Genomic DNA, 19,571 nt, shown 5'->3' on the forward strand with positions numbered 1-19,571 from the left:
GTACATACACAGATCGGTAACAGAAATGTCACGTGATACAGCAGCGCAATCATGATACCACTGCTGACTTTGATGTCTGTATTCAACATGATCATTCAAGTCAGGGTGGACAAGAGAGAGCTTGGTCTTGAGACCTCTCTTCATCAATAGTTCAGCAGGGGGGACCCCGATAAGCATGTGGGGTCTTGTCCTGTAACTAAGCGAGTCTGCAATGAATCTTGAGTTTCATACTCTGCTTGATGGTTTGGACAGCACGCTCTGCTTGGCCATTAGATGCAAGTTTCAATGGTGCTGACCTCACATGTTTTATGAACATGTGAGGTCATTGAGTTTCATGAACTCTTGAAATATCAGACTAGTGAAACAAGGTCCATTGTCGCTTACAACAATGTCGGGCAGACCATGAGTGGCAAACATGACATGAAGACTCTCAATGATAGCTGTGGATGTTCTGGATGACATGATTGTACACTCTATCCAGTTTGAATAAGCATCCGCCACAATTAAAAACATCTTTCCCAGGAAGGGACCTACAAAGTTGATGTGGATCCTGGACCATGGTTTAGATGACCATGACCATAGACTCAGCGGCGATTCCGCTGGTGCTTTACTTAGCTGCATGCAAGTGTTGCACTGATGCACACATGATTCCAGATCATAGTCAATTCCAGGCTACCATACATGAGACTGGCAATGGCTTTCATCATGACAATACCAGGATGCATGCTATGTAGCTCATGTACAAATTTCTCTCTCCCTTTCTTAGGCAAAACAACACGATTACCCCACAGTAAACAATCTGACTAAATGGATAGTTCATCTTTGCGATGGGGTTGCAAGGTTTGGTCTCATCATCCATTTGCTCAGGTATGGCAGACCAATCAGCACTAAGGACACAATGTTTCACAACTGATAATATCGGGTCCTGGCTGACCCAGGTCTTAACTTGTTGAGCTATGACAGGGGTTTCTTCACTTTCAAAAGCATCCATAACTAATAGTCGGTCTGCAGGTTGTGGCATCTCCACTTCCGGTGTGGGCAACAGCAGATGGCTCAGTGCATCGGCACAATTCTCGGTGCCAGGCCTATGGCAAATGACATAATCATAGGCAGATAATGTCAGCACCCACCTCTGGATGCAGGACGATGCATTGGTATTGATATCTTTGTTTTCCAAAAACAATGAAATGAGTGGCTTGTGATCTGTTTCCAGTTCAAACCGAAGACCAAACAGGTACTGATGCATTTTGTTAACCCCATATACACAGGCTAATGCTTCTTTTTCTACCATGCTGTAGGCTCTTTCCACCTTTGACAAACTTTTAGAAGCATACGCAACAGGTTGTAGTTTACCCAACTCATTAGCTTGTTGGAGCATGCAACCAACTGCATATGACGAAGCATCACAGGCCAATACTAGACACTTACACGGATCATAATGTACCAGCAGCTTGTTAGAGCAAAGCAGATTAGTAGCTTTCTCAAAAGCTCTATCTTGAGACGAACCCCAAACCCAATTGTCGCCTTTTCTGAGCAGCATGTGCAGTAGCTCTAATGAAGTGCTCAATCTAGGGAGGAAATTACCAAAGTAGTTGAGTAGACCAAGAAACGAACGCAGCTCCGTCACATTCTGAGGCTTGCGTGCATTTTTGATGGCTTGGTGTTCGAGTCCGTAGGCCTGATGCCATCAGCAGCAATTTTCTTCCCCAGCAATTCGACTTCCGGTGCCATGAAGACGCACTTCGAACGTTTCAGTCTGAGTCCCACTTTGTCCAGATGATGTAAAACCTCTTCTATGTTGTTCAGATGTTCAATGGTGCCACGACCTGTGACCAGGATGTCATCTTGGAACACGACGGTTCTAGAGATGGACTTCAGTAGACTCTCCATGTTGCTCTGAAATATGGCTACAGCCAAGTGAATTCCAAAAGGACACCTGTTGTAGATAAACAATCCTTTATGAGTGTTGATGTACGTAAGTTTCTTCGACATCTCGACCAGCTCCTGTGTCATGTAGGCTGACGTCCGATCCAGTTTAGTGAACGACTTCCCCCTGGATAGCTTTGCAAACAGGTCATCAGCCTTTGGTAACGGGTATTGATCCTACTTCGAAACTCGGTTGATCGTAACCTTGTAGTCTCCACAAATCCTGACAGTGCCATCCTTTTTTAAAACGGGAACAATGGGGCTGGCCCATTCATTAATTCGACTAGTGATATGACCCCTTCATGCTGGAGTCTGTCCAGTTCGATTTCGATCTTCCCCTCATCATATACAGAACTGCCCGAGCTTTATGATGGACGGGTCTTGCATCTGAGTCTACGTGGATCTGCACCTTGGCTCCCGTGAAATTGCCGATGCCTGATTCAAACAGCGAGGGGAACTTGCTCAGCACTTGAGCACAACGCTTTGATATCATTCCAATTCCATTTGATTTTTTCTAGCCAATTCCTGCCGAACAGCATTGGACCATTGCCTGGAACAATCCATAACGGTAAATCATGAACCGCACCATCATACAACACCTTGACTACTGCACTGCCAATCACTGTTATGAGTTCTTTAGTGTACGTATGCAACTTGGAATTGACTAGACTCAGCTTGGGCCTCACAGCCTTAGTATCCCACAGCTTGTCGAATGTCCTCTGGCTCATTATTGATTGACTCTCACCTGTGTCCAATTCCATCGGTACCGGCACACCGTTAAGTTTCACATTAATCATTATCGGTTAGTTCTTTGTTAGAAACAAATACAGTCCATACACTTCCTCCTCTGGTATCTCAGATTGCATATCTGGATCCGCACTATACTGGTCATCATCCTTCATGTGGTATGTCACAGCACGCTTGCTCAGTTGCGGACACATGCGCTGGAGATGCCCCAGTCTCGAACAGCCTTTACAAATATACTGTTTAAACTGACAGTGATGAGGCCAATGATTGCCCCCAAACGCCAACACGGTGAAATCAGATTCATTCCCATTGGTGGAATTTGGGCAGCCACAGGTTTTGCATATGCAGTCGAGTAGGCCCTGCTACATGCAGCTCTGCCAAACAATGATACAATCTTGTTTACAGTACTTGCCGAGTTCCGATTTTTCGATGATATCTGCTTTAAGTTTTTGTCATCATGCATGATTGGGCAATCGTGATGGCCGTGCGCAAATCCAGCGTCTCCGCCACCAGTAGCTTACGCAGGATCACCTCGTGGTTGATGGTGATTACAAAGAAGTCCCGCACCATGTCTCCCAACGCATTTTCGAACTTACACGGTCCAGCTAGACGTATTAGGTCGGCAACGAATTCCGACACATCCTGGCCCTCAGAACGAACGTGTGTGTAGAATCGATATCGTGAGATGATGATGCCTTCTTCTGGTTTGAGATGGTCACGTACTAGAGCACACAATTCTTCATAGTCCTTGTCCATTGGACTTGCAGGCGAGAGAAGATTCTTTATGAGTCCATAGATTTTCGGACCGCAAACTGTGAGGAAGACCGCCCTGCGCCTAACTGCGTCAGTGGTTTCCTCCATTTTGTTGGCCACAAAGTACTGGTCCAGGTGAGCTGCAAAATCTTTCTAGTCCTATCCTTCCACGAATCCCTCCAGAATTCCAATTGTGCTCATTTTTGCATGCGCAGGTTCTTACGTTACCTTGTTGCCAAATGTTATGTATGTAATAACTCGATAGACTGAGTACTGTAAACTAACACAGGTACAAACCTGGCTCTGCTTTATTAGGGCCCAAAGTGATTACATTACATTATGGCTTGCCTTTTATACCTGGGCCGCACACACAATTGCATACAACCCAATGACCTCTGATAGTGGCGCCACCTGGTGGCTAGTAACCCCAAGCATACATACACGACACTCCCCTTTAAGTGAAGGGGAGGGATGTGGTGATGCGCCAGCATGATGATGTCATCAGCGCTATGCTGATGAGTGACAGCGTTGGATAGTAAACCCGCCCCCACTACTTACGGCTCTTTAGTGTGCAAACTTCTGCTCTCCGCCGCACTTCCGCCCCACTATGACCGACTTCTGAAAAAAAAAAAGCCAAAGAGTGGAATTTTGCTCAAGAGGCCACCACAACTACTGTGCCGGTAAAATCTGCTGAAATAGGGTCAGTGCGCCGTGTTTTCAGCGGTGGACAATTTTGGCCCCAAACAGCACAAGGACTGAGAAGGAAGTGTAAATTAAAGTGGACGAATTCAATGTCAAATTACAGAAAGAAAAATAAAGAGAAGGAAAAAAAGATTAGTTTGAGAGAGAAAAAAAGAGACAGAAAGTGAAAATTAAAAGAAATAAATTTCACATTTTTTAAATGTCCAAATCAATTAAAATATGAAGGAATGAGTCTCCACAATTGTAATCGTTAATTTTCGATGCCAGAGGGGTTCATTGGCAGTAATTAATAATTAGCACATCATTAAAAGAAGCTCTGACAGCTAATCCAGGCTAATTAAATATGCACAGATCTTAAACAGGTAGCGTCACTTCAGACCAGATCTAACTTTCTGTGATGAGTTTAGTTCATAGCTACTGTGCAAGTACAACTTCACGCCACCTAAATGCATTTCAATAGTGAACCAGATAGAGAGATGCTGTCTTGCATGAAGTTAACAGCAGAGTGGCACATTTTGGATAGCAACTTTTGGATTTCCACATTTAATCACGCATCTGCCCTCGCCTACGTTGCTATGGCATTTGAGCATAGATAATGGCGAGCGCCATTAGCCTCAACATTATTGTGACAGCAAATTATGGGCCAATGCTCCTGGCAATGAATTATATTGACCTGCAGCTAATTGGTTTATCCATTAATTTGTTCCTCGTCTTGTTGAGTGCACAATTGTTTGTGTTTACTAATCCAGTGACTTGTAACATAATTTTAATGTTCTACAAAGCCTCTGTCTTCCCATAATAAGTAGTTTGCAGAGAGTACAACCTAGTTTTCCTGGAAATAGTACAGTACAAAGCAATAAAGATCAGTGGTGTATTAAAATCGAAGTTACATTTCTATGTGTTTATACAAAAATCATAAGGCATCTTTCAGAGCTATAAAGATCAGGATGGTCCGAATTTCTATCCCTGGTCTGTGATGAGTTAGCACTGCTGTATCTGAGAGGCAGACCTTAAACTTGTAATAACTGCATCACTAAACACTTGAACGATAGGTTATCTCATTCATTTCCATCTAGTTTCATCCCATCTGTTCTTGAAGGTTTTCTCTAGGGCAGCGGAATGGGGGGGTTACAATTCGCCAAACTGTCTTGGTTTGGGGAGAGGTCTATCGGACAGAGTTTTACATAGAATTACATAGGATATATGGCACAGAAACAGGCCATTCGGCCCAACCAGTCCATGCCAGCGTTTATGCTCCACTCGAGCCTCCTACTGTCTTTCCTCATCTAAATCTATCAGCATAACCCTCTATTCCCTTCTCCCTCATATGCTTGTCTAGCCTCCCCTTAAATGCATCTGTACTATTCGCTTCAACCACTCCCTGTGGTAGTGAAACATAGAAAAATTGAAACATAGAAATTTACAGCACAGAAGGAGGCCATTTCGGCCCATCGTGTCCACGCCAGCCGACAACGAGCCGCACGGCCCTTGATCAGCAGCTCTGAAAGTTACATATAAACCTATGAACAACGAACAATGGCAGAAAGATAAAGAGCACCCAGCCTAACCAGTCTGCCCCACACAACTGCGACACCCCTAAACATTCTACACTCCACCCTAACCAGAGTATTGTGATCTCCTGGGAGAGGCAAAAAACAGATAAAAACCCAAGGCCAATTGGAAAAAAAAATCTGGGAAAATTCCTGTCTGACCCATCCAGGCGATCGAAACTAGTCCATGAGATCACCCCGGCTGTATTTGATTCCCTGCAGTACTTACCATCGTATCTGCGCCAGCCAACAAGAGTCTAATCCCAATTACCAGCTCTAGGTCCGTAACCCTGCAGATTACGGCACTTTAAGTGCTCATTATGCACCTTTTAAATGTGCTAAGATTCTCCATTCCAGGCACCTCTGCATCCTCTCTAGTGCAATAACGTCCTATAATACAGCGACCAGAACTGCACGAAGTACTCCAGCTGTGGTCTAACCAAAGTATTATACAATTTAAGCATAACCTCCCTGCTCTTGTATTCTATGCCTCGGCCAATAAAGGCATGTCTTCTTAACCACCTTATCCACCTGGCCTGCTACATTCAAGGATCTGTGGACAAGCACTCCAAGGTCCCTTTGTTCATCTACACTTTTAATGTATATACCCTTTCCTTATTAGCCACCCTAAATTTCCTCACACTTCTCTGAATTAAATTCCATTTGCCATTTCTCTGCCCACCTAACCAGTAGATTGATATCCTCCTACAGTCCATGACTTTCCTCTTCATTATCAACCACACATCCAATTTTAGTGTCATCTGCAAACTTCTTAATCATACTCTCAATATTCAAATCTAAATCATTGATATATACCACAAAAAGCAAGGGACCTAGTACTGAGCCTTGCAGAGCCCCACTGGAAACATCCTTCCAGTCACAAATACATCCATCAACCATTACCCTTTGATTGCTATCTCCAAGCCAATTTTGGATCCAACTAGCCACTTTGCCCTGGATCCCATGAGCTTTAACCTTCGTGACCAGTCTACCATGTGGGACCTTATCAAAAGCTTTGTTAAAGTCCATATACACTACATCATACGCACTACCATCATCGACCCTCTTGGTTACCTCCTCAAAAAATTCAATCAGGTTAGTCAAACACGCTCTTCCCTTAACAAATCCGTGCTGACTGTCCCTAATTAATCTTTGCCTTTCCAAATGTAAATTTATCCTGTCTTTCAGGATTTTTTCCAATAATTTTCCCACCACCGAGGTTAGGTTGATATGTTTGTAATTACTCGGCCTATCCCTTTCTTCTTTCTTAAACAAGGATACTACATTAGCAGTCCTCCAATCCTCTGGCACCATGCCCAAAAATAATGGTCAAGGCCTCTGCTATTTTTTCTTTTACATCGCTCAACAGCCTGAGATGCATTTCATCCTGGCCTGGGGATTTATCTACTTTTAAAGCTGCTAAACCCCTTAATACCTCCTCTCGCACTATGTTTATTTCATCCAGAATTCCACACTCCTCCTCGATAGCAATATCTGCATTGCCCCTTTTCTTTATAAAAACAGATGCAAAGTATTCATTAAGAATCATACCAACATCTTCCGCCTCCACACAAAAATTACCCTCATGGTCTCTAATTATTCCAGGCCTATCCTTGTCCTTATCCATAACTGACTGAGTTCCACATTCTCACCAATCTTTGGGTAAAGAAGTTTCTTCTGAATTCCCTATTGTATTTCTTGGTGACTATCTTATATTGATGGCCTCTAGTTATGCTCTTCCCCACAAGTGGAAAAATTCTCTCTGTATCCACGCTATCAAAACCTTTCATAATTTCAAAGACCTCTATTAGGTCACCCCTCAGCCTTCTTTTTTCAAGAGAATAGAGACCCAGCCTGTTCATCCTTTCCTGATATGTATATCCTCGCATCTCTAGTATCATCCTTGTAAATCTTCTCTGCATCCTCTCCAGTGCCTCTATATCCTTTTTATAATATGGCGACCGGAACTGTATGCAGTAAGCAAAGTGTGGGCTAGCCAAGGTTTGATTCAGGTTTAGCATAACTTCACTACTTTTCAATTCTATACCTCTATAAATAAACCCTAGTGCTTGGTTTGCTTTTTTATGGCCTTGCTAACCTGTGTCGCAACTTCTAGTGATTTGTGTATTTGTACTCCAAGGTCTCTTTGTTCCTCTTCCCCACCTAGACTCGCACCCTCCAAGTAATAAGTGACCTCCCTATTCTTCCTACCAAAATATAATACCTCACATTTATCTTTGTTGAACTTAATTTGTCAATTATATGCCTATTCTGCAAGTTGATTAATGTCCTCCTGTAATTTGTTGCATTCCTCCTCAGTATTGACTATAGAAACATAGAAACATAGAAAATAGGTGCAGGAGTAGGCCATTCGGCCCTTCGAGCCTGCACCGCCATTCAATGAGTTCATGGCTGAACATGCAACCTCAGTACCCCATTCCTGCTTTCTCACCATACCCCTTGATCCCCCTAGTAGTAAGGACTACATCTAACTCCTTTTTGAATATATTTAGTGAATGCCCCCGCTCCTGCCCCCAGTTTGGTGTTATCCGCCAATTTAGAAATTGTGTTTTGGATTCCAAAGTCTAAATCGTTAATGTAAGTTGTGAACAGCAGTGGCCCCAGCAATGATCCTTGTGGAACACCGCTACTCACCTTCTGCCATTGTGAATAGCTCCCCTTTACCCATGTTTCCCACATTACAACAGTGACTACACTCCAAAATACTTCATTAGCTATAAAAGAACTTTGAGATGTCCGGTGGTCATGAAAGGTGCTATATCAAAGCAAGTCTTTCTTTCTTCTTTCTTTACTCCTACTCTCTGCTTTCTATCTTGAAACCAGCTATCAATCTATTCTGCTACTTGTCCCCTGACTCCGCATTCTCTGACCTTGTTCATCAGTCGATTATCGGGTACCTTATTGACGGGCCTCGTGAAAATCTAGATAAATTACATATACTGAATTACCATTGTCTATTTTCTCTGTTACCTCTTAAAAATATTCAATAAGGTTGGTCAAGCAAGATTTTCCCATTTGAAATCTATGCTGGCTATTCATTATTATATTTTTCATTTCTAGATGTTCTTCTATTTTCTCCTTTAGGGATTCCATTATTTTTCCTACCACTGATGTTAAGCTGACCGGCCTATAATTCCCTGGACATGTTCTATCCCCCTTCTTAAATATAGGAATTACACTAGCTATCCTCCAGTCTTCGGGCACTACACCTTTTTCTAATGAATTATTAAATATGTATAGTAATGCCTTTGCTATCTCTTCCCTAGATTCCTTTAAAATGTGCAGATGCAATCCTTCTGGACCAGAGGTTTTATCTTCTCTGAGTTTGATTAGTTTATTTAATATATCCCCTTTTTTTATTTTAAATGCACTTATCTCATTACTAATCTTATCATCCAATGTCATGTCCACCTGTTCTATCTTTTTGGTAAATACTGACGTGAAATAATTATTTAATATTTCTGCCATCTCTCTATCGTTACCTGTGGTATTATCCTGTCGCTCCCTTAATGGCCCTCTTACCATCCCAACCTTCCTTTTTTTATTGATGTGCCTGTTAAATATTTTACTATTAAATTTTATGTTCTTTGATCATTTAATTTTATAGTTCCTCTTTGCCTTCCGAATTGTTTTTTTGACTTCTCTCCTAATCTCTTTGTATTCTCCCTTATCATGTACTCCCCTGCCATCTATGTAAATGTATGCCTCTTTCCTTAACCTCAATTGTTCCCTAATGGCTTTATTCATCCATGGAGACTCATTCGTGCTTAGTTTGTTCTTTCCTTTCAGCAGAATATATTTTTCCTGCACTCTTTTGAACACTGTTTTAAATGTTTCCCATTGTTGTTCTACATCATAGTTTGCCAATATTGTTGCACATTTTATTTTCCCACATTCTTTTCTCAGCCCCTCAAAATCAGCTTTTCTCCAATCTATTACCCTGGTTTTCTTCATACTTATGTCCTACTCAATTATCATCTTAAAGCATGGTCACTATTGCCTCGATATTCCCTTACTTTTACTTCGCTTATCTGCTCTAGTTCATCCGCATTACTAGATCCAATAGCGAATTTGTTGATGCTCCTGATTGGCATCAAGTGCTGCTGGATGTGCATGTGTGTGAATATCAGGAGGCCGAAATTCAGGGTCTCAAAGAGGCTGTTAATGCCCGTTTGCAGCAGCCATTCCTAAAAATCGAATGGCCGCCGCTTTGGGGTCAACAGGCCGACCTGACCTATATTCAGGTCAGGATTTTTCAGCCTGGACCCCATCCCGCCCGAGTGGTTGCACCACCAATGAAAACAATAAAAAAACAATAAAAATGCTTGTGGTCAGAGCCTCCATAATTTCCACCCTTACTTCCCTCAGCAACCAAGGATGCGGATGGGTGATGTTTCTACTTCGAGCACTGCCAACCTTTTAAGTACCTGCTCTATATCTATTTTTATCCTATCTAACTTCTACTAGTAAATCGATACAGGGGGTATTACGTTTAATATTTTACAGCCTTGAAAGGCTTCATTCTTAACACTAAGATGATGCATTGTTTTTCAGCAAAATAATCTGTTATACATCATAATTGCCTTCCGATGCTTTAAACGCATGATATGCGCAAGATTAATGAAACTGGCAATGTATCCATATAAAAAAATATGAATGGCTAATGACAATAACTCATTATCCCTATTACAAATTCCAGTGAACTGTTTTGCAACAAATGCATCTTTTGCAAATAGCCTGAAGTGGTCTGATCAGAAGAGCAATAAACAACCATGAGATCTACTGCATTTAACATTCAAAACCAAAGTTGAAGAGGCATTGATCTGTTTCAAATCCTGCCCTTTTCAATGAAATTATCATTATATCATAATATCTATTATTGACTAGTAATTCATAACAAAAAATGATAGCTTACTCTACCAAATATGATCTTTGTATAACGTGCGTTAGGTTACATTCAAATCAAATAACTGAATTCAGTTAATCAACATTTAATTTAGTTAAGAATAGAAAATGCTGGAACCACTCAGCAGGTCAGGCACCATGCCCTCCGATGATCAAAATCCATGATGAGACCTTGGACAATGTGGACCACTTTGCATACTTTGGGAGCTGACTATCAGCAAGGACAGACATCAATGACGAAGTCCAACACCGCCTTCAGTGTGCCAGTGCAGCCTGAGGAAAAGCGTGTTCGAAGACTAGGATCTCAAACCCAGCACCAAGCTCATGGTCTACAGAGTTGTCGTGAAAACCACCCTCCTATATGCTTCAGAGACATGGACTATGTACAGTAGGCACCTCAAAGCACTGCAGAAGTACCACCATGCTGCCTCCACAAAATCCTGAAAATTCATTGCAGAATAGGCACACCAACGTCAGCGTTCTTTCTCAGGCAACATCCCCAGCATCGAGGCATTGACCACACTTGATCAGCTCCAATGGACGGGCCACATTGTCTGATTCTAGACTCCTGAAACAAGCACTCTACTCCGAGCTATGTCACGACAAGCGAGTCCCAGGAGGGAAGATAAAACGCGTCAAGGACACCCTCAAAGCCTCCTTGAGAAAATGTAACATCCCCTCTTGGGAATCCCTGGCCCAAAACCACTCAAAGTGGAGGAGAAGCAGCCGAGAAGGCGTTGAACACTTTGAGTCTCTTTGTCGGAGCATGCGGAAGCCAAGTACAAATAGCGGAAGGCGTGTACGACAAATCAAGCACCGTTCGTTCTTGGGATGTGGACATTGCTGGCAAGGCCAGCATTTATTGCCCATCCCTAATTGCTCTTGAGAAGTTGGTGGTGAGCTGTCTCTTTGAACCGCTGCAGTCCTTGAAGTAAAGGTACTCCAAAAGTGCTGTTAGGGAGGGAGTTCCAGGAATTTGACCGAGTAACGATGAAGGAATGGCGATATATTTCCAAGTCAGGATGTTATGTGGTGTTTCCATGTTTCTGCTGCCCTCATCCTTCTCGATGGTAGAAGTCGCGGGTTTGGAAGGTGCTGTCGAAGATTGATTCCTTTTCATCAATGTATGTGTTATATATTATGTTGAACAATTAAGAAAACAGATTTTCCATTAATCTAATGCCAGGAAAGTTGAAAACTGATAATAAATATGTAACACTCACCTCCAATAAGATGCATCGTTTTATATATTAGAAATGTGAGACAAATGGAATTTCTGAAAATACTATCTCTGTCATTGCTGTTTTGGGAATGGTGATTAATTAATAGATAGCCAGGATTCTTAACTCCCTCTCCTGAAAATATTGTCTCCTTGCTGGGCTTTCTGGTTTCTTGCCCAAGTGGCTATTATTTATGTATGAACCATGACAAATATTGGCAGCCTGACTAATCATCAGCGGACATCGCAGCAGAGCACAATACTGTCCTCATCACAAGAGTTCCTCATCATCATAGGCAGCCCCTCGGGATCGAGGAAGACTTGCTTCCACTCTTAGCATGAGTTCTTAGGTGGCTGTACAGTCCAATACGAGAGCCACAGTTTCTGTCACAGGTGGGACAGATAGTCATTGAAGGAAAGGGTGGGCAGGGAGCCTGGTTTGCTGCAAACTCCTTCTGCTGCCTGCGTTTGATTTCTGCATGCTCTTGGCAACGGTACTCGAGGAGCTCAGCGCCCTCCCGAATGCACTTCCTCCACTTAGAGTGGTCTATGGCCAAAGACTCCCAGGTGTCAGTAGGGATGTAGCACTTTATCAGGGAGGCTTTGAGGGTGTCCTTGTAACATTTTCTCTGCCCGCCTTTGGCTCATTTGCCATGGACGAGGTCCGAGTAGAGCGCTTGCTTTGGGAGTCTCGTGTCTGGCATGCGAACTATGTGGCCCGCCCAGCGAAGCTGATCAAGTGTGGTCAGTGCTTCAATGCTGGGGATGTTGGCCTGGACGAGGACACTAATGGTTGTGCATCTGTCCTCCCAGGGGATTTGCAGGATCTTGCAGAGACATCGCTGATGGTATTTCTCCAGCGACTTGAGGTGTCTACTGTACATGATCCACGTCTCTGAGCCATACAGGAGGGCGGGTATTACTACTGCCCTGTCGACCATGAGCTGGTGACAGTTTTGAGGGACTGATCTTCAAACACTCTTTTCCTCAGACGGCCGAAGGCTGCACTGGTGCACTGGAGGCGGTGTTGGATCTCATCATCAATGCCTGTTCTTGTTAATAGGAGGCTTCCGAGATAGGTGAAATGGTCCACATTGTCCAGGGCCACGCCATGGATCTTGATGTTTGGAGGGCAGTGCTGTGTGGCGAGGACAGGCTGGTGTAGGACTTTTGTCTTACTGATGTGTAGCGTAAGGCCCATGCTTTCATACGCCTCGGAAAATATGTCGACTATGTCCTGGAGTTCAGTCTCTGTGTGTGCACAGATGCAAGCGTTGTCCGCGTACTGTAGCTCGACGACAGAGGTTGGAGTGGTCTTGGACCTGGCCTGGAGACGGCGAAGGTTGAACAGCTTCCCACTGGTTCTGTAGTTTAGTTCCACTCCAGCGGGGAGCTTATCAACTGTGAGATGGAGCATGGCAGCGAGAAAGATTGAGAAGAGGGTTGGGGCGATGACACAGCCCTGCTTGACCCCGGTCCGGACATGAATTGGTTCTGTGATGGATTCGTTGGTAAGGATCACGGCCTGCATGTCGTCATGGAGCAGGCGGAATATGGTGACGTACTTTTGGGGGCATCCGAAACTGAGGAAGATGCTCCATAGACCCTCGCGGTTGACAATGTCGAAGGCCTTTGTAAGGTCGAAGAAAGCCATGTATAAGGGCTGGCGCTGTTCCCTATATTTTTCCTGCAGCTGTCGCGCTGCACAAATCATGTCCGTTGTGCCGCGGAGGGGACGAAATCCGCACTGCGACTCCGGGAGGAGCTCCTCAGCCACGGGGACAAGACGATTGAGGAGGACTCTAGCGATGACTTTCCCAGTGGTTGATAGCAGGGAAATTCCTCTGTAGTTGCCGCAGTCGGGCTTGTCCTGTTTTTTAAAGGTGGTCACGATCACTGCATCTCTAAGCTCTCCCGGCATGCTCTCCTCCCTCCAAATGAGAGAGATGAGGTCGTGTATTCACGCCAGTAGTGCCTCTCCGCCATACAGTGCCTCAGCAGGGATTCCATCCGCTCCATAGCCTTGTTGTTTTTTAGCTGTCTTATGGCCTTTTCTACCTCATGCAGTGTTGGGGTCTCACTGAGGTGGTGGCGGGTAGCATGCTGCGGAATGGAGTCGAGAACACTCGAGTCAAAGGCAGAGTCTCGGTTGAGGAGATCTTCGAAGTGTTCCTTCCAGTGGGCCCTGACTGCCTCGGTGTCCTTGATGAGTGTTTCCCTGTTCTTGTCCAGGAGCGGGGTGGGGCCTTGGGGGTTTGGTCCATATGTGGCCTTGACTGCAGCGAAGAATCCTCGCATATCGTGGCTGTCGGCCAGCTGCTGTAACTCCTGTGCTTTCTCCATCCACCACCTGTTCTTTAGGTCCCGGGTTTTTTGTTGGACCTTAGCCTTTAGCCATCTGTAATGCTGCTTTGCTGCTCCCGAGTTGGGTTGCTGTTTAAGGCTCAGGGTGCTACCCAGCGCCGAGCCAGAGGCCAACACCATGCCGTAGGCAATTAGACCCATATAGCAGTGCCTGGTCTCCAGTCGTCCTGGACCCCCTTACCACTGGACCAAGACCTCGCTGAGCTAAGCCCGTGTGGTAGCTGGTGTGCAATGATCACCCCACGTTAAAAGAACTCACGCACAGGCATCTTCCACTTCTCCAACATGAAGTTCGGGACCTGGAACATCAGGACCCTCATGGACAACCCCAACAGCGACAAACCGGAACGCAGCACTGCCATAATTGCCCGGGAACTTAGACGCTTTGATATCGACATCGCAGCCCTAAGCGAGACCCGACGGGCAGGGGAAGGCCAGCTCAAGGAACAAGGTGGAGGTTGCACCTTCTTCTGGAAAGGGAAACCAGAGGCAGAACGCTGTCTCCACAGAGTCGGCTTCGCCATCAAAATGAGCTGGTCGACCTCCTCAAAGACTCCCCCTGCGGGACTAACGAATGCCTTATGTCGCTTCGACTCACCATGTCCTGGAACCAGTGCGCCACAGTCATCAGTGCTTGCGCCCCAATACTTGATGTAACAAGGGTTGCTAGACAGCAATCAGAAGCAGAAACCTGGGTCCATTTTGAGGACAATTATGGCTCCTCTCCCATCACTCTGTTGAGATCAGCCAACCCTATGCTGCAGATCAAACTTTGGGCCCTCCATGTCTATATGACTCAGCTGCTCGCTGGATAAATTTGCTGATTCAACAAGGGAGCCACAGCAATAATACTGATGAATATGCCTCCTGCCACTGGAAACAGTTTCTCCTTATTTACTCACTCAAAACCCTTCATAATACTGACAGAGATTCATTTAACTTATGTTTATATGAAAATAGTGACTGCAATCTATCTCTCCAAATCTTTTAATCAGGTATGCAAACCTGACAGGACAAAATGTTTAGCATTTGTCAAATTCCTGTCTAGCATCAAACCAAACAGACTTTTATAAACAAATTTCCAGACCTACAAATTTGTTACACATTACAGGATACAAGATTTCATACTGCTCAGAACAATTCATTACCGACAAAGAGAATTAATAAATTATATTAATTAGAATAATGCTGTAAATCCCTTTGAAGTGTAAACCATAATCTCTCAGTAGCCACTGCAGTCATTGAAGATCCAGAGCACTTTTCTTAATTAATCCCCAACATAGAGTAATGTTATTTCATATAAATATTGATATTTTTATAATTTCTCTCTTCCATTTATTTTATTTTATATTGTTTTCTTTATTTATAACTAACCTTCACTTTATTCTCAACACTGAGAATGCACCACCACAATATGCATGCTCAATTGCAGCATATCATTGCCCTTTCCTTACTCTTACCCCATTCTCTCTCCAACCATCCTTCACCCCACTCCTCTCTCCCTGTCCTCTCCTCTTCTCCATCCAATCATCTCCTATATCCCCAGCCCATTCCCAGTTTGTCTCCCAATCTTCTCCCTCTCTACTCTCCCCTTCTCTCCTCTACCCTTCCCCTCCTTTCTCCATTCTCCTCATCTCTCCCTTTCCTTCCTCCCCTTCACATCATCCTCTTTTCCTTCCCCTACCTTGGTTCATATATCTCCCCACATTCTTGACCTGAGAAGTGCCCTGGCCTTCAGGGGAGACTTCCTCCCGTGGAGGGGGGAATTTTGACTGCAATAGTGTAAAACTGGTGATCGTGAATCAGTAGCCTGTTTTACAGCTCTCCAAATTTTTACTTCTCTTTTATTTTCAGCAGAATAAAAGTACAATATAAAGCCTTCATGTATGGTTTATATAACCAATTATAGTAAATTTAAGATATTATGTGTAAGTGGTTTCCCTTAGGTGTTTTCGACGCACCCGCACATTACACTAGTTCTAGATCTGGGAGTAATTACTGTACTGAACAGATGAATGAGTCACAGATAAATACCTCGGTCTCAACCGGCAATGCTTTATTAAAGCTAAACACACACCTGCACCCAGTAAAACCACACACACCCTGGTGTGTAAAACAAACAAATGCAGTACAATACACAGTGTGGCCTGTCTAACAGGCCCGTAACGCGAAGTACCCCAACGTCTAAAACACCTCCCCTGTAAACCCCTAAGAATTTGGTTGGGAGAACGCACGATACCCGCTCACATGGTGGCTGTGATCTTAAAAGATATGTGTGCAGAAATGCTCATTGATTTCACTGGCTTACTCGCTGCTTCTTCCAATGAAAAGGTGTCTCTTCTGGTTTCTTCTCTCAGTCACAATACGGATGGTTGGATTCTTGTAGGGGTGAAGTAGCGAGGCAAGAGAGGAAGCTGTGTCCACATGGCCATCTTTTATATCCAAGTCTGTTTTCCCTTCCTGGGTCATTGCTGTTGAGGCTTCCTATGGGTGTTTCTTCCTTTGGCCTTTTTTTCACGGTTTCCTGTGGGTATGTCTTCTGCTTTTACCCAATAAAGTTCCTTGTTTTCGAGGCTTCCTGTGTTTGAGTCCAGTGATTGGTTTTCGCTTCCAGGCAATCTGGGTTTAATGGCTCTCTATTGTTCTGGTAACTCATCCTAGTAATCACTGATTGATGAGATCACCTTGCCTAACAATGGACTCCATTAACCCACCTCCTGCCTTATGTTGGCCATTGTCATTCCACACTCCCTGCCCAACATTCTAAGTCCAACATGGAGCCGCACTAGGGTCTCACACACAAACAGCTGCCAGTTTTCTTTCTGCGGTGAGAAAAATATTAAACGCAATGTCCAATGTCCAATAAATCCTTGGGGGTTCAATGTTTCCAGTCCTTACAGTTCCCACCCGATGATATTTCAAGAGTCTTCTGGAACATTGGACAGCTAGTAAAAACTCGTTCCCTAAACAGGCCAGTGGTGAGTCAGCCAGGAATAGTATAAAAAGACAGGACTTGGTGCAGTCTTACTCGGAGTGCAACGGCAGGTCAGAGTGCAAAGGTAAGAGTTTGGTAAGTGGGAGAACTTTAAGAGTTAATCCTTTTTAAACCATTTCAAGGTTAGTATAAATTACTCGTGAAAATTTCTAGTAGCTTCTTAAGGTAAAATAAGATTACAAGTTTAAATAAAACTGCAATATTAAACAGATAGGATTCTTGTAGGTTTAAGTAGAGACAAACAAGCAAGCTAGCTTAGTTAATTGGGCAGCTAGTAAAAACTGGTCCCTAAACAGGCCAGTGGTGAGTCAGCCAGGAACAGTATAAAAAGAGGGGGCTTGGTGCAGTCTGGCTCGGAGTGCAGAGGCAGGTCAGAGTGCAAAGGTAAGAGTTTGGTAAGTGGAAGAGTTTGGGCAAGTGGGAGCGGGAGGTGTTGCTTTGTCTTGTTTTCCCCACCAGCGCTGACTCCCCGACCTGGGAGGAAAAGAAAACAAAGTGTGACATCACAGCAAGAGGTTCGGGGATGTCGGAGCGGCCTATAAAGGCCCAGTGGTAGTCGAGAGGCGGCGGCAGTCGGAGAGGCGGGAGTTCGGGGACGTCGGAGCGGCCTATAAAGGCCAGCTGGTGCAGCGGCAGCAGGAAGAGAAGGCAAAAAAGAAGTAGAAAGAAATCGAAAGGTGACGTCACAGCCAAGGGGGTAAGTGATTGGCTGGTGATTGGTGAGTAGTTGTTTCTTTTTCTTTTCTTTATCAGTAAGTAACCTTGAGCATTATTGTTGCCAAATTAAGTTAATCTAGGGGTTAAGTCATGGCAGGAGAGCGCGAAACGTGTGTTATGCTCCTCCTGTACCATGTGGGAAGTCAGGGACGCTTCCAGTGTCCCTGACGACTACATATGCAGGAAGTGTATCTGGCTGCAGCTCCTGACAGACCGCATTGTGGCACTGGAGCTGCAGGTGAATTCACTCTGGAGCATGCGCGATGCTGAGGATGTCGTGAATAGCACGTTTAGTGAGTTGGTCTTACCGCACGTAAAGGTTACGCAGCCAGATAGGAAGAGCAGTGGAAGAAAGGTAGTGCAGGGGTCCCCTGCGGACATCCCCCTGCAAAACAGATACACAACATTTGGTACTGTTGAGGGGGATGACTCATCAGGGGAGAGCAGCAGCAGACAAGTCCATGGCACCATGGTTGGCTCTGCTGCACAGGAGGGCAGGAAAAAGAATGGGAGAGCCATAGTGATAGGGGATTCTATTGTAAGGGGAATAGATAGACGTTTCTGCGGCCGCAACCGAGACTTCAAGATAGTATGTTGCCTCCCTGGTGCAAGGGTCAAAGATGTCTCAGAGCGGGTGCAGGGCATTTTGAAGGGGGAGGGTAAATAGCCAGTTGTCGTGGTGCATACAGGTTCCAAAGATATAGGTAAAAAAATGGGATGAGGTCCTACAAGACGAATTTAGGGAGCTAGGAGCTAAATTAAAAAGTAGGACCTCAAAAGTAGTAATCTCAGGATTGCTACCAGTGCCACATGCTAGTCAGAGTAGGAATCGCAGGATAGTGCAAATGAATACGTGGCTTAAGGAGTGGTGCAGAAGGGAGGGATTCAAATTCCTGGGACATTGGACCGGTTCTGGGAGAGGTGGGACCAGTACAAACCGGACGGTCTGCACCTGGGCAGGACCGGAACCAATGTCCGAGGGGGAGTGTTTGCTAGTGCTGTTGGGGAGTGGTTAAACTAATATGGCAGGGGGATGGGAACCTATGCAGAGAGACAGAGGGAAGTAGAATGGGGGCAGAAACAAAATAGAAAGAAGAAAAGTAAAAGTGGAGGGCAGAGAAACCCAAGGCAAAAAGCATAAAGGGCCACATTACAGCAAAATCCTAAAGGGCAAAGGGTGTTAAAAAGACAAGCCTGAAGGCGAGGAGTATTCGGAATAAGGTGGACGAATTAACTGCGCAGATAGCAGTTAATGGATATGATGTAATTGGCATCACAGAGACATGGCTCCAGGATGATCAGGGCTGGGAACTCAACATCCAGGGGTATTCAACATTTAGGAAGGATAGACAGAAAGGAAAAGAAGGTGGGGTGGCGTTGCTGGTTAAAGAGGAAATTAATGCAATAGTAAGGAAGGACATTAGCTTGGATGATGTTGAATCTGTATGGGTGGAGCTATGAAATACCAACGGGCAGAAAACGCGAGTGGGAGTGGTGTACAGACCACCAAACATGAGGATGGGGACAGTATCAAACAAGAAATTAGGGATGCGTGCAATAAAGGTACAACAGTTATCATGGGTGACTTCAATTTACATATTGACTGGGCTAACCAAACTGGTAGCAATGCGGTGGAGGAGGATTTCCTGGAGTGTTTTAGGGATGGTTTTCT

Source organism: Pristiophorus japonicus, chromosome 1 (assembly GCF_044704955.1).
Source record: "Pristiophorus japonicus isolate sPriJap1 chromosome 1, sPriJap1.hap1, whole genome shotgun sequence".
NCBI lineage: Eukaryota > Metazoa > Chordata > Chondrichthyes > Pristiophoridae > Pristiophorus > Pristiophorus japonicus.